Source organism: Stegodyphus dumicola, chromosome 3, assembly GCF_044657685.1.
Source record: "Stegodyphus dumicola isolate Sdum_Otavi_A_Nest chromosome 3, ASM4465768v1".
NCBI classification, from domain to species: Eukaryota; Metazoa; Arthropoda; class Arachnida; order Araneae; family Eresidae; genus Stegodyphus; species Stegodyphus dumicola.
In genome coordinates, this window is record NC_140770.1 from 181373994 (window position 1) to 181387072 (window position 13079).

The following is a 13079-nucleotide window of genomic DNA, read 5'->3' on the forward strand; positions in this document are numbered from 1 at the left end:
CAAAAATTTAAAATTTTGACGCCACTAGCTTATTTTCTGTCTAGGCTTTCTTAACTTATGTAACTATCTCGTTCATTTGTTCTTTTGCACCTGAGGATGGTGGTTCGGTTAAACCATCGAAACTAGTCTTGTGAAAATTTGAAAATATAACGCTGATTTTTGTTGTTTGACTTCTGGATTAGTATTTGTTCGGCGTGTTATTGTGTTTTAACTTTAAAATTGTTGATAGTTCTAAACATATTGCAGACAGATTTACTAAAGTCATAAAAATCTTAATCGGAAGATAAGAACAACATAATTCAATCATTTTAAAGCAAAAAATGCACACTTTACAAACATATAAGAAAAAAAAAAACTGAGATCACTGAGCCGAGTAACAGAGTTGATATATATATATACATATAATTATATACTTTAACATATCACAAAAAATTGAAATGTAATAAACGAAAATATCCCTTAAAATTCAAATTTTGAGAAATTATTTCGGTTAAAATTATGTTAATTAGAATAATTTAGTAGTAGTGGGTATTTTGTCACATAGCACAAATTAGTCAAAAATTTATGTGTTCACGTTTGTCCATGATTGTTTTGATAAAATTAAACCGAATGATAAAAGTAACGACAAGGAAATTTGTTTCGAAATATCAATGGACTTTAATTAATTTAATATAAATACAACAAGAAAAATATGAATATTTACTTTTATAGTATTTTAATTAGAGTGTGGAATCATTAGGTTTTTTTCAATAGATGGAAACATGAAGAATATGCAGTGCAGTCGCCAGGACTCGAACCCTGGTCCTTTCGCATACGCGTGGAGTATGCTTCAAATTGCACCACAAAGGGATGCGAGAATGAGGGAGAAAACACTTTATCAGAGAAAAAGATCATTAATATTTTACCGCTTATAAATCTTGCGCAAAAGTTTATTTTTTGAACTATTTGTAATGCTTTTGGAAATTATTTATACAAAGCTGCACATCTAATCTGAATAGTCATATGACATCCCTGATCTCAGCATTTGTAAGATATTCACCGGTTTGTTCATCCCCTTCTTCAGAATATTTTATCTACTAATGCGTTTGGATTTGTTTCTGAAAGCGACGAGTAGATATATTTTTATGTTATTGAATCTGCAGCCTGAGATATCTCATCAACATCCCCTGCACTGTTAAATTGCTAACAATTCTTGGAAGTTTGAGGCACTTTTTATTCTACGTCTTACTTTATTTTATCGTTTATCAGAAGTTTGGCATACTTAAAACAATTCTTTATTATATTTTTGGAGACGCGTTTCCAAGACTTTAATACTGCATTAAATCAAAATTAAGATGCTTGACGAATTCAAAACACAGCTTTGTCATCTGGTGAATTCTTTGCTCCGGTTTGAAATGCCATTTTATTTTTTATTTGACTGCATTTTTTCATTTTGAAAATTTTGTTCCGTAAAACATTAACCGTCTTGTTAATCACAATAAACGATATATTTTCTACTTCTGCATTCATCGTCAACGCATTTATATTCATCAAGAGATTGTTCATACAAACGGAAACCTTTGGCTAGAGTAAATGCGTGAGTCTCGTATGTTTTACTTATCATTTCAAATGAGACTTCTGTTGTTTTTCTTGCTTTACAGACAAGCTTTATTTTTTACTCAGTATTCTTAATCTTAAACACAGTAATCTTTAAACACAACAATTAAATATTAATTGTAAAACTAAAACAATTCCTCCTAGCTTTGACTGGGAACACCCTAGAGGACGAGTCTGAGGGTCTCCCTTTCCCCCCTTATCGCAACATCCCCGGGCACATTCGGCTCAATTTGTATTTTAAGCGTCTCCATGTTGCACAGACAAGATAGATTTACAAATATTCACGATTTTTCGGGGTTCGAACCGGGCCTTTCAGTACGGCAGTCAGCGTCATTAACCAATTTTCCGTCTGGGCAGCATGTCGACGAATTCCCTGTTGAATTCAAACGATTTTCCAGCAACGATGAGCTGACTGTACTTTTTTATGAAACAATTTCATATCGCATGCAATCTAAGCTATCATTTTATTAAGCACTAGTGTGGCTGCTAGTCTCAAAACTCACTTTTTTTGTTCACATCTCTTTTTAAGTGCTGCTACAAAATATTATCGGCATATATTATTTTTTGAAAAAATAAATAGCGACTGTAAAAAATAGAGACACGATTAAAAGGATTTCGCACAAACGTTATTTCTAAGTATTATTTTTAAAAAGGTAATAGCGAAAACAAATGTACGGCAATATTTATCCCATTAATCGGAAATTCTAAAGATACCTAATATAAAATATTTTCAGCCTCCCCCAACGCCAGTTTATTGCCCTTTGGTGAAACATAAGATATTGTTTCTTTTACATTCAATTTGCCTGTTATTGATTAACAAACTAAACGATTTAAAACCAATAAACCCGGTTTTTATCTATTGTATTAATTACCAGGTTAACTCGTAAAAATGACTCTTGCTGGATTTATTAAAACTTTACATTTTAATGCAGCTATTTTTATAATTTTTATATGAATATTTTAGACATGCGACGGAGGACGTGGGCACCACCCCTCTACCAATACGGTTAATCGGTATAGCGCCACGTCCACCTTTATCTAGATAACCATACGTGTTCATTGTGCTAATATACTAATATATAAACATACATACAAATTTGGTACTTCATACAGTGGCGTTAAAGCTAATTAATGTTAGACACTGGATAATACATTGCCATGTTACAAGGTGTATGCAAAAGCATGGATACGGTAGCATATATACATAACGTGTGTACTCATATGTTGAGTACACTGTGATCTTTTGAAGCATTATCATTAGATTACAGAAGACATGTACATACTGAAATATTAGGTGAGCAATGTTATGCTGGAATAAGTAATTAGTACAGTGAATTAAAATTTAGACCCTAGATTAGTACTGTGTGGTACAGTGTCTTGCTACTGAATAATTTGTACTGTTTCCTAAGCACATTAACCAATGTACAAAGATATTAAAACATGTGTATTAGGTACACAGTAATTAGTGGATACCCAAGCGTTAGGTAAGTGCTACTTTAACATACATTAACAATAGGTACTTAATACAATGCTGAACAGATATTTGGTGCAATTAATTTTAGAGTGGGGCTCTAGTTAGTTCTTTGCGATACTGTGTCGAGTTACAGGATAAAATGCGCAGATGCATAGTTACATTATCATATATACAGAACATAAATTCATATACATATATACAGACATTTTGTATACAGAACATAAATTCATATACTTATATACAGACATTTTGTATACAGAACATAAATTCATATACATATATACAGACATTTTGTGTACAGACACATTAGGTACATGATTATTCAGGGCGTAATAGATGTATATTAACTATACAGTGCCAAGATATGTGATAACACTAGTAGATACATGGGTACAATTACATATATACAAGGACATACACAATTACATATAGACAAAAGCATATATGTGCTTATATTTGGTACATAATAGTAATTGGTGACATAAACATTTGGTACTTACTTCATATACTTAAACTCTAGACCCATAAAATAATGTTATAACTAGTAATAGGTGCTTATTAATTTCATAATAGGACACTAGGTTGATATTTTGCCTTACTGTGTCACGTTACGTACAAATGTATGCGGGTGCATGGGTACAGCTTCCTATTTACAATGCTATACGTTTTCCTATTTACAATGCTATACCTATTTACAATGCTTATATCATTCGATTCCATAATCAATAGTTACATGGCACATTTATATACATGAGCAGATGGTACAGTGTAGAGTGCCGTTGAGGATAAATGATGCAATTAATTTTATAGTATTTTAAAAATAATGCATTTATACGCAATTATAAGGTGCATAATTGTCATTGGGTACATATACATTAGGCGCATAATACATATACATATTCATATATTAGTTTCTTAATACAATGCTAGGGCAAGTAATTGGTGCTGTTATTTTTACATGTAACATGATGCTGTAGGCGATTGGATGGATAAACTAATATATATACTAATATACATATACACAACTTTTAGGCACATAATAATCACTAGATTCTCAGACATTAGGTACATGGTATACATATACATATATAAACAGATGGTTCATAATACAGTGCTATGGAAAGTATAAAATGCAGTTAATTTTATAGTAAGATTCTAGTTTAACACTATGCGAAACGTCTTCATGTTACACAGTGTTAAATACTGACGCATGAATACAGTAATATTTCTACTTGTTAATACTATATATGTAAAAATATACAAATATTAGGTGCATAATTAACATAGGATACATAATTATTGGATGCACTATGCATATACGTACATAATACATAAGATTAGTACAATGCTGGAACAATTCATTGGTGCTGTTAGTTTTAGTGTAAGATCCTAGTTTAACGCTGTGTGGTACAGTGCCATGCTACAGGATGATATGCGCCGAGTCATGGATTCAGTTATATACATACTAAAACACGTATACACAATTATTAGGCACGCAATAGTCATTGGATTTATAAGCATTATATACATGGTACATATACAGACGATACATAATATATAAACAAATATATATATAATATATATAATAATAATGCTATAGAAGTTAGTTAATGCAATGGATTTTTTAAAATTAAGACTTTAGATTAACACTATGCAGTAAAGTGTCATGTTGCGTGATGTTATATTCGGATGCATGGTTACATTATCATACATACGAGGATATATATACATAATATTAGGCACATAGAAATCACTGGGCTCACAATCTTAATGCACATAGTACCTTAGTCTCGTAGACTTGAAAGTACGTAATAAGGTTCAATTGGTGCTATTAATTTGATGATGCTAAATAATATTAATACAATAATGCAGCAATGATTAATACAGTTAATGATCAATACAGTAACATTTATACTAGAACATATATATACAAATACAAGGCGCATAATTACATTAAGTGTAGAATCATTGGGTGCATTATACATATGCATAACATAACTACATGGTGATGGTACTTAAGATACATTTATAAACAGGTACAGATGGTCCTTATTTACATATTGCGGTACTGATAATAGACATAATTCGTTTGGTTGGCATAATGCAAATTGATTAAATAGTTGATTCTTGCTATATTACTAGGAGTGTTGGATACTCCTTCCGATAATTCACAGTTACTTTGTGGTGTTGGTAGTTGGTGCTAAACTCTGTATTACTATTCGTCTATATGGCTGACTAAGTATGGCACAGGTCTGTGTCAAGATGGCCAGTTTATCCATTAAAAGCCCTATTTTTCTAACCAAGTGCCTCTGTTTTATCAAAAACTTACAGAAAGCTTGTCGATTGATCGACGGGAGGTTGATGTGTAGCCCTTCTGTAAGGGGACAGGAGGTCAGATAATGCTCCGGAGAGCCAGTCTGTCCACAGGCGCACTGGCTAGTGTTACTTATCCCGTGTTTGTTAAAGTACTCGGGAAACGGTCCGTGACCCGTAATGTATCTTACCAATTGCATGTTTGCAAAATTTTTGGTAGTGTCCACGTAGCTAACATGGTAATAAGTCCGTCGGCCGGTATCTCTGTTATCCCATGTCTGCTGCCCTTTCCCGATTGCCTTTAAGCGCAATGTTCTTTTCAGATAAGACACTGGCCATGGGATGTTGATTTGTTGAGATGTTGCTCCTGTGGCAGCTTCTTTGGCTAGATGGTCAGCCAACTCATTGCCGTGGTGGCCGGCATACGCTTTGATCCATTCAAGTCTTGTATGGAGTTGGGAATATTTTCGCAGATCTTCCTGTATTCCCTGAATAATATCGGATGGGTGGTCAAGGTTTCCTATTGCGTATAGCGAAGAAAGACTGTCTGTCTTTATTGTAGCGTTGCGGGAGTGGTGGGATTGCAGGTAGCGGATTGCTTGCGCAATTGCCACTGCTTCTCCCTGAAAAACGCTATTAAATTGCCTTAGTTGACCCTTCCATTGATCTATGACTGTATCTTGCAGCATGACCACATAGGCACTTCCGACGTTTTCGTCTATCTTCGACCCGTCAGTGAAGATGGTAATCTGTGCTGGACGGTGGGCCGTAGTTGGATTGGTAATTATGTTTATTCCGGTGCCTTTGGCTGCTGGATGGATTTTCAGAGGGCAGCATTTAGCTTCATAGGCCTCTGGATTAAAATATTCTTCGTCTAATGTGACAGGTCTTTTAAGCTGCAGGACGATTTGTCTTGCTGCCTTCTCTTCGACACGGATGTGTATGGGAAGGAGGCCAGCCAGCACGTTGATCGCATCTGAAGAGGTCGTGCGGTAGGCTCTGGTGATACCTAATGCAAAGGGTCTTTGAATGGTAGAAAGGTGTTTAATTTTCCTGCTTTGCATTGGGTGAGCCCATCCTGCTGCTGCATAAGTGACTATCTTTTCCACCACTGTGGTGAAGAGAACCTTCTGAATATGAGGATTGAGGCCCCATTTGTGGCCATGAAATAATCGCATTTGCTTCGCTATTGTCACTGTTCTAATTTTGATGTCCTGGATGTGTGGTATCCAGGTCATCTTGTGGTCGAAAGTAAGGCCCAGATATTTTAGTTGATTGAATATTTGTATCCTCTGATTGTTGATCTTAATGCTTGGTCTTCTTGAAAGAGAACCTCCCTTTTTAGGCATTAATAACACTTTGGATTTGTGCTCTGCAATTTTCAGTTTAAGGTTGTCACATAGGGCGTAGAACTGTTGGCACACTTCGTTACAGTGAGTCTCTAATTCTCTTCGGGTTCGACCTTTCACTATTAACGCTGCGTCGTCTGCGTAGGCGTAGATCTGGGTGTGCGCTGGCCATGTAGCTGTTAAGACTTCGTTGAAAGTTAGATTCCACAGGCTGGCCGCACCAAAGGTTAGTTATTTGAAAAGTGAAAAGGATAGCATAAGTGACTTGAAGTCAAATAGAGATTCAAGAATAATAGCCTGTTTGGGCTTATAAAATGCAGGGCAACATTTAGCGCTGTATCGTAAACTCGAAAGATGCACTGCTTATAAAACGTTTGCTATTTGCTACTAACGTTGTATTATCAGGTTCAATGTTCCTTCTAACCTTCTTCGGGAACATGCAAGGACTTGACTCGGAACAGAGAGCTTACTAAAGCTATGTTCAAAACTGTGGGAAGTAAACAGGATACACAAGAAGGGTATACAAAATCCTTTATTTTTCTCTATTTACAATGACTTTCGTACTTCGGAATACACCGACCCGCTACTTGGGGTCAAAACGTAAAAGTATAAAAATAAAACTAAACTCTAATTTAACTTTAGAATAATAAACGTGGAAGATTGGAATTATAATAACAGGAAGCGTATGCAGTACAGAGAACTGTGAACACTACAATACGTTTAAATTTATCAAGAGGATTAAAACCTCTGGCCTGGAAGGCAACCAGCAACTGCGTAACTTCTAAGGTAAGCGGCCTGCTTCGACTCACTGCTTCCTCTCTCTCGTTTGGCAAAAAGCCACACTTAAATACTTGGCGTTCTCCAGACAAACTTTGCATAAAAACCTTAAAGCTTATAATTCTGGCCGGAAGTAGAAAATAAGAAGTGATAGTAAAGATTTAAAATAAAATAAACGTTAGTAAAACTTAAGATCCTTACATACTTCCCGCCAGAGTTAATTAGTTTGAAACTGAGGTCTAAAACGACCTTGTTGAAAACTTTTAGCTCTAGAATCTAACGCGAGGCCAATCTTTTACAAATATGTTTCGCTAGAAACTAGAAATTTAAAAGAAAGAAATTTGTTTTTACAATAGCAGCTCCCAGGATACACAATTTTTTCATCTGTACTGCATCTAAACAGGAGCTTTTGTTCAATTCTGGTTCCTTCCAGAGATCTGGAAGGAAAACTAGTTTAATGAAATGTTACACAATGAAATGGCAAGTAACATGTATAATTATATTTCACTTAACATTCTTATTTCATTCATGACTATTTTAATTATCTCTCCCCGTGCTCCCTGACATGTGTTGTAAAAGAACACCAAACACGAATGTGTTTCAGTCTACGTGTTCCACACTTCCTCCTACAATCAAAACACTAACGTGTTAAAATTCAACATAACAAGACCGCTTAACACATCCTAATTTCAACTCTAAACCCTGAGGTACTATTCTGAAAGTGTCTAACTCTGAAGTGTAGCGTCAGGGAGCCTAACTACATCATTCAACCTTTAACACATATTCACCATGATCTAGACTTTTTACAGTCACACAAATAAAAAAAATTTTAACATTCACTTTTACCATATCACGGTATTTCTTAACATTTAAAATAACAGTTCACATTGTATATAAGAACATATCAACATGCCGTTAATTTTACACATTTTGAAAACATACATTAGTAGTACATTGTTAACTTCTATTCTTTTCAAAGCAAGTGCCAATTCTTTCTACATTGAAATACTACATTTCAAAAAGTCTTTCAGACTAAAACTTCTTTCTTGCTAGAATGTTTTAAATAAAATTTATACAATAACTTTTTACAATATTTGAGTCTTTACACAACGCTATTATACATCAACTTTAGTTTTACGCGCGAGTAATTGAAAAATATAATACCAAAATCGGTAACAACTCATTTCTCGCCCTTTTGGCGATAAAGGTAGACCCCGCATGAGGTAAAACTTCTTGAAATCTGCCACTTGCAGTAAGAATGAAAGATTAACTTAAGTTTGCAAAGTAACATAAAATTTTACTTATCTTTGTGATATTCGGACATCCTTTTCTGGGCCCAGTCCTTAAAGGTATTGCAGATAGTTGTGTGATTTATCCTCCTTCTTGTACGGGCTCGCCCATCAGTGCCTTCCTCTGGAAGCTTCCTTTTTTCACCAGTTCGGTCACCCTTGTTCGGTCACCTGCTTGTGGTCTTGGCCGTTTGATGGCAGCTGGTCTTGGCGGAACAGGGAAACTTCTTTCGTGTGCCTGCTTGGACCTCGTTGCTGGCCGTTCAAATTTTCCTTGTAACTTTTCCTCCGCCGCTGATGGCCCTTCCGCAGTTCGGCGACATTTGCTGCGGAGAGACCTGTCGGATGAGTAGATCTTCCGTTTTAGAGCCGGGTTATAGTTGCCGTCATTTCTCCTGGTTCTCTTCACATACGTCGTCCTTCTCCCTTCTTCATTCTGGGGGTGTTCGTGAACTCTCTTTTCTGGACGGTGGAACGGCTTCTTTTTCTTGCTACCTTCAATTTTCCCGCGGGGAAATTTTCTTTTCACTTGCTCTTGCCTCTTAATGGCTTGCCCTTGTACTTGTCGTTTTTCCACCTCTGGAGCTTGTGCCTGCGGTGTCTGCCGTGCCGGATCCTACAAAAGATCTGAAAATATTTGCATTTTATTACGATCAAAGTAGGGTTTGATTTGATCAATGTTTGCGGAGCAGGTTTCACCATTTCTGGCTTTTAACACTACTATAGCGTGAGTTATTTTTTCTATAACATATGGTCCTTCAAATCGTGGAAAAAATTTGGCAGTTTTATCTTCTGGTGCTGAAGAAAGTGAATGCTTAATTTTTAAAACTTCATCCCCTAATTTATAAGTTACTCCCCGTCGTTTCAAATCATAATAGAGCTTCTGTTTTCTTTGTGCTACTTCCGTATTCTTCTTTGCTTCCTTAATTAGTTTTTCTATATCACCCATTTTAAATTCTGGGGCTCTTTGTTGCACATAAAATAATTTATCTAACGGCGTTATAATTTTTCTGCCTAGAAATAACTCAGCAGGAGTTTTGCCCGTTGTATCATGTTTTGCGGTCCTAAGGGCGAAAGCAAATTCATTGACATAGTTATCCCAGATTTTATGAAAATTTTTAACATAACTACGGATAATTTTCACTATATTTCTATTGACCCGTTCCGCTATATTTGATTGCGGCCGAACGGGACCATTTTTAAATGACGTATGCCCAGTTTTTGGCACATGTCTTCAAATATATTACTTACAAATTGAGGACCATTATCCGATATAACTTTTAGGGGCGCCCCGTATTTTAAAATATATTTATTTAAAATAGAATCAGTAACTAATTTCGCGGAGGCTCGTTTTAAGGGAACAATTTCGGTCCATTCAACCATAACAAGGAGATAGCGACTTTTATTTAACTGACTTTTTGGGAAAGGGCCCAATAAATCGATGCCAATTATTTCATTTGGAAATTCGGATTTAATACTATTTAGAAACCCGGCCAGGCGGAAATTAATATAATTAACTGCTTGACATGTTGGGCAGGACTGGACATACGCCCTTGTTAACTTTTGCAGTTCAGGAAAGTAGACTGCCTCGCGTACGCGTTAAATAGTTTTACGAATACCAGCATGAGAAGCTAAAGGGCTGTCATGGAGCTCCTGCAGGATATTTAATCTAAGACTAGCTGGGATAACAGTTCGAAATTCGTTGTTGGAATTCGTAGTTTTTGTATAGAATAATAGACCATCTATTAGTTCGTAATGGGCCGCCCTATTTCTTATCGCCACAATATCTTGGTGGCTAAAATTTTCAGGATCCTTCAAATACTCATAAATGCTTCCAAACTCAGGATCCTTACCCAGTTCGGTTATTACAGTTTCTCGGGAATTTATTGTACATGCTGTGAGCATTGCCACCTTTACGGTATTACCTTGTCATCTATTTTAATTCTTGATAGGGCATCTGCTACGATATTTTCCTTTCCGGGGGCATGCTTGATTACCAGATTATATTCTTGCAGCTTGAGTGCCCATCTTATTAACCTTGGGGATAAATTTTTCCCTGAGTACAATCTAGTTACCGCCGCATGATCAGAGTACACTGTTATCGGCGCCTTTCCAAAATAGACTCGGAACTTTTGCACTGCTAACAGAACTGCAAGTGCCTCTCTCTCGGTCGCGGAATAGTTTCTTTGTGTTTGATTTAAAGTTCGCCTAAAAATGCCACGGGCTGCTGATTTTGCGAAAGTACCGCTCCTACCGCATAATCCGAAGCATCCTCTGAAATTTATAAATTCTCATCCTTTTCAGGAAATTTCAACACAGGGGCTTGCGTTAATGCTTGTTTTAATTTTTCGAAAGCACTATTGGCTTCGGCCGTCCACGAGAATCTTGCCTTTTTTCTTTTTAATTTTAACAATGGCTCCGCGATAGCTGCAAAATCTTTTATAAAGGACCTATAATATGAACAAAGTCCTAGAAAAGAAAAGAGCTTCTTTGCCGTGTTTGGAGTCGGATACTTTTGTACAGCGATTATTTTTGATTCGTCTGTCTCTATTCCTTTCTGAGATATCTTGTAACCTAAATATTTTAATTCAGGGGCTGCAAATTTGCACTTTTCGACATTAACTTTTAGACCGGCCTCATTTAATAAAGAAAACACCTGTCTTAAATCCTGTACATGTTGGTCGAGATTATCACTAGTAATAATGATATCGTCTAAATAGATAAATGTGGACTTTCCAAGAACAGGTCTTAACACAATGTCCATGCATCGCTGAAATGTTGCCGGGGCCCCTGAAAGGCCAAACGGCATACGCAAAAAAAACCAAGTGCCAGACTTGGTTATAAAAGCAGTCTTAGGCACGTCCTCAGGCCTAACCCCTATTTGAAAACAACCAGTCTTTAAGTCTAAAGTCGTCATAAATTTGGTTGATGTTATGTTCCTTAGAATTTCTTCAATGATCGGTAACGGATATACCGGATATTTAGTTATGGAGTTTAATTTACGGTAATCAATAGCGAATCTCCACCTTTTTGGATGCGTCAAAGGATAGTCATTATTTTTCTTACATAAAACCACCGGGCTAGCATAACTACTTGAGATGGGCGTTATGATCCTTTTACGTAGCATATCGGTGATATGCCATTCTATAATTTTTTCCTTATTCTTATCATACCGGTATGGTTTTTGGCGAACTGGCATTGCATCTCCGGTGTCAATACTATGGTTAGTAATCTGAGTAAATCCTGGAATATCACTAAATAACGAAGCAAATTCACTTACCACTTGTCGGATTCTTCCTTGCTCGTCATTAGGGAGGTGGTCAAGTTTTAACATTGGCGGTTCAGCCTTTTCTGCACGGACTGGATTCATTGTCAGCTTAAGGGACGCTTCATTAAAATCTAGTGTTGCTTGTGCGTCTGAAAAAAAATCTATTCCTAAGATTATATGTGCTTGCAGATTCTTTACTATAAAAAACATCACCTTTACTTGTATACTTGTATATAAAGAAAGGTATACAAAACCCTTTTTTTTCTCTATTTACAATGACTTCCGTACTTCGGAATACACTTGGGGTCAAAACGTAAAAGTATAAAAATAAAACTAAACTCTAATTTAACTTTAGAATAATAAACGTGGAAGATTGGTCTTATAATAACAGGAAGCGTATGTAGTACAGAGAACTGTGAACACTACAATACGTTTAAATTTATCAAGAGGATTAAAACCTCTGGCCTGGAAGGCAACCAGCAACTGCGTAACTTCTAAGGTAAGCGGCCTGCTTTGACTCACTGCTTCCGTTCTCGTTTGGCAAAAAGCCACACTTAAATACTTGGCGTTCGCCAGACAAACTTTGCATAAAAACCTTAACGCTTATAATTCTGGCCGGAAGTAGAAAATAAGAAGTGATAGTAAAGATTTAAAATAAAATAAACGTTAGTAAAACTTAAGATCCTTACAGTATGACGTAAGTGGAAGAAAGCGATGTTTAATAATGAAAAAGACAACACATGTTGTGCCAGTAAGAGCGAGTCCAACAGGGGATAGATAAAGTGACCCTTCTGATTCAATGTTAAAACCTGAAACCTTTCAGATTTTTTTTAGTCCAAAGTAGCCTCAGCTGAGAAGGGCTGTTTGCCTCGAAATGGTATTTTGCGTTGAATCACTGTAAAAGGCTGAATCACTTTTCAAACTGTTGCCACCAAATATTATCGCCCTGTATCATTTTAAAAGAAGTTAAATAATGTCCATGAATGTAAGTATGTGCTCGCATTGTGAAAAAA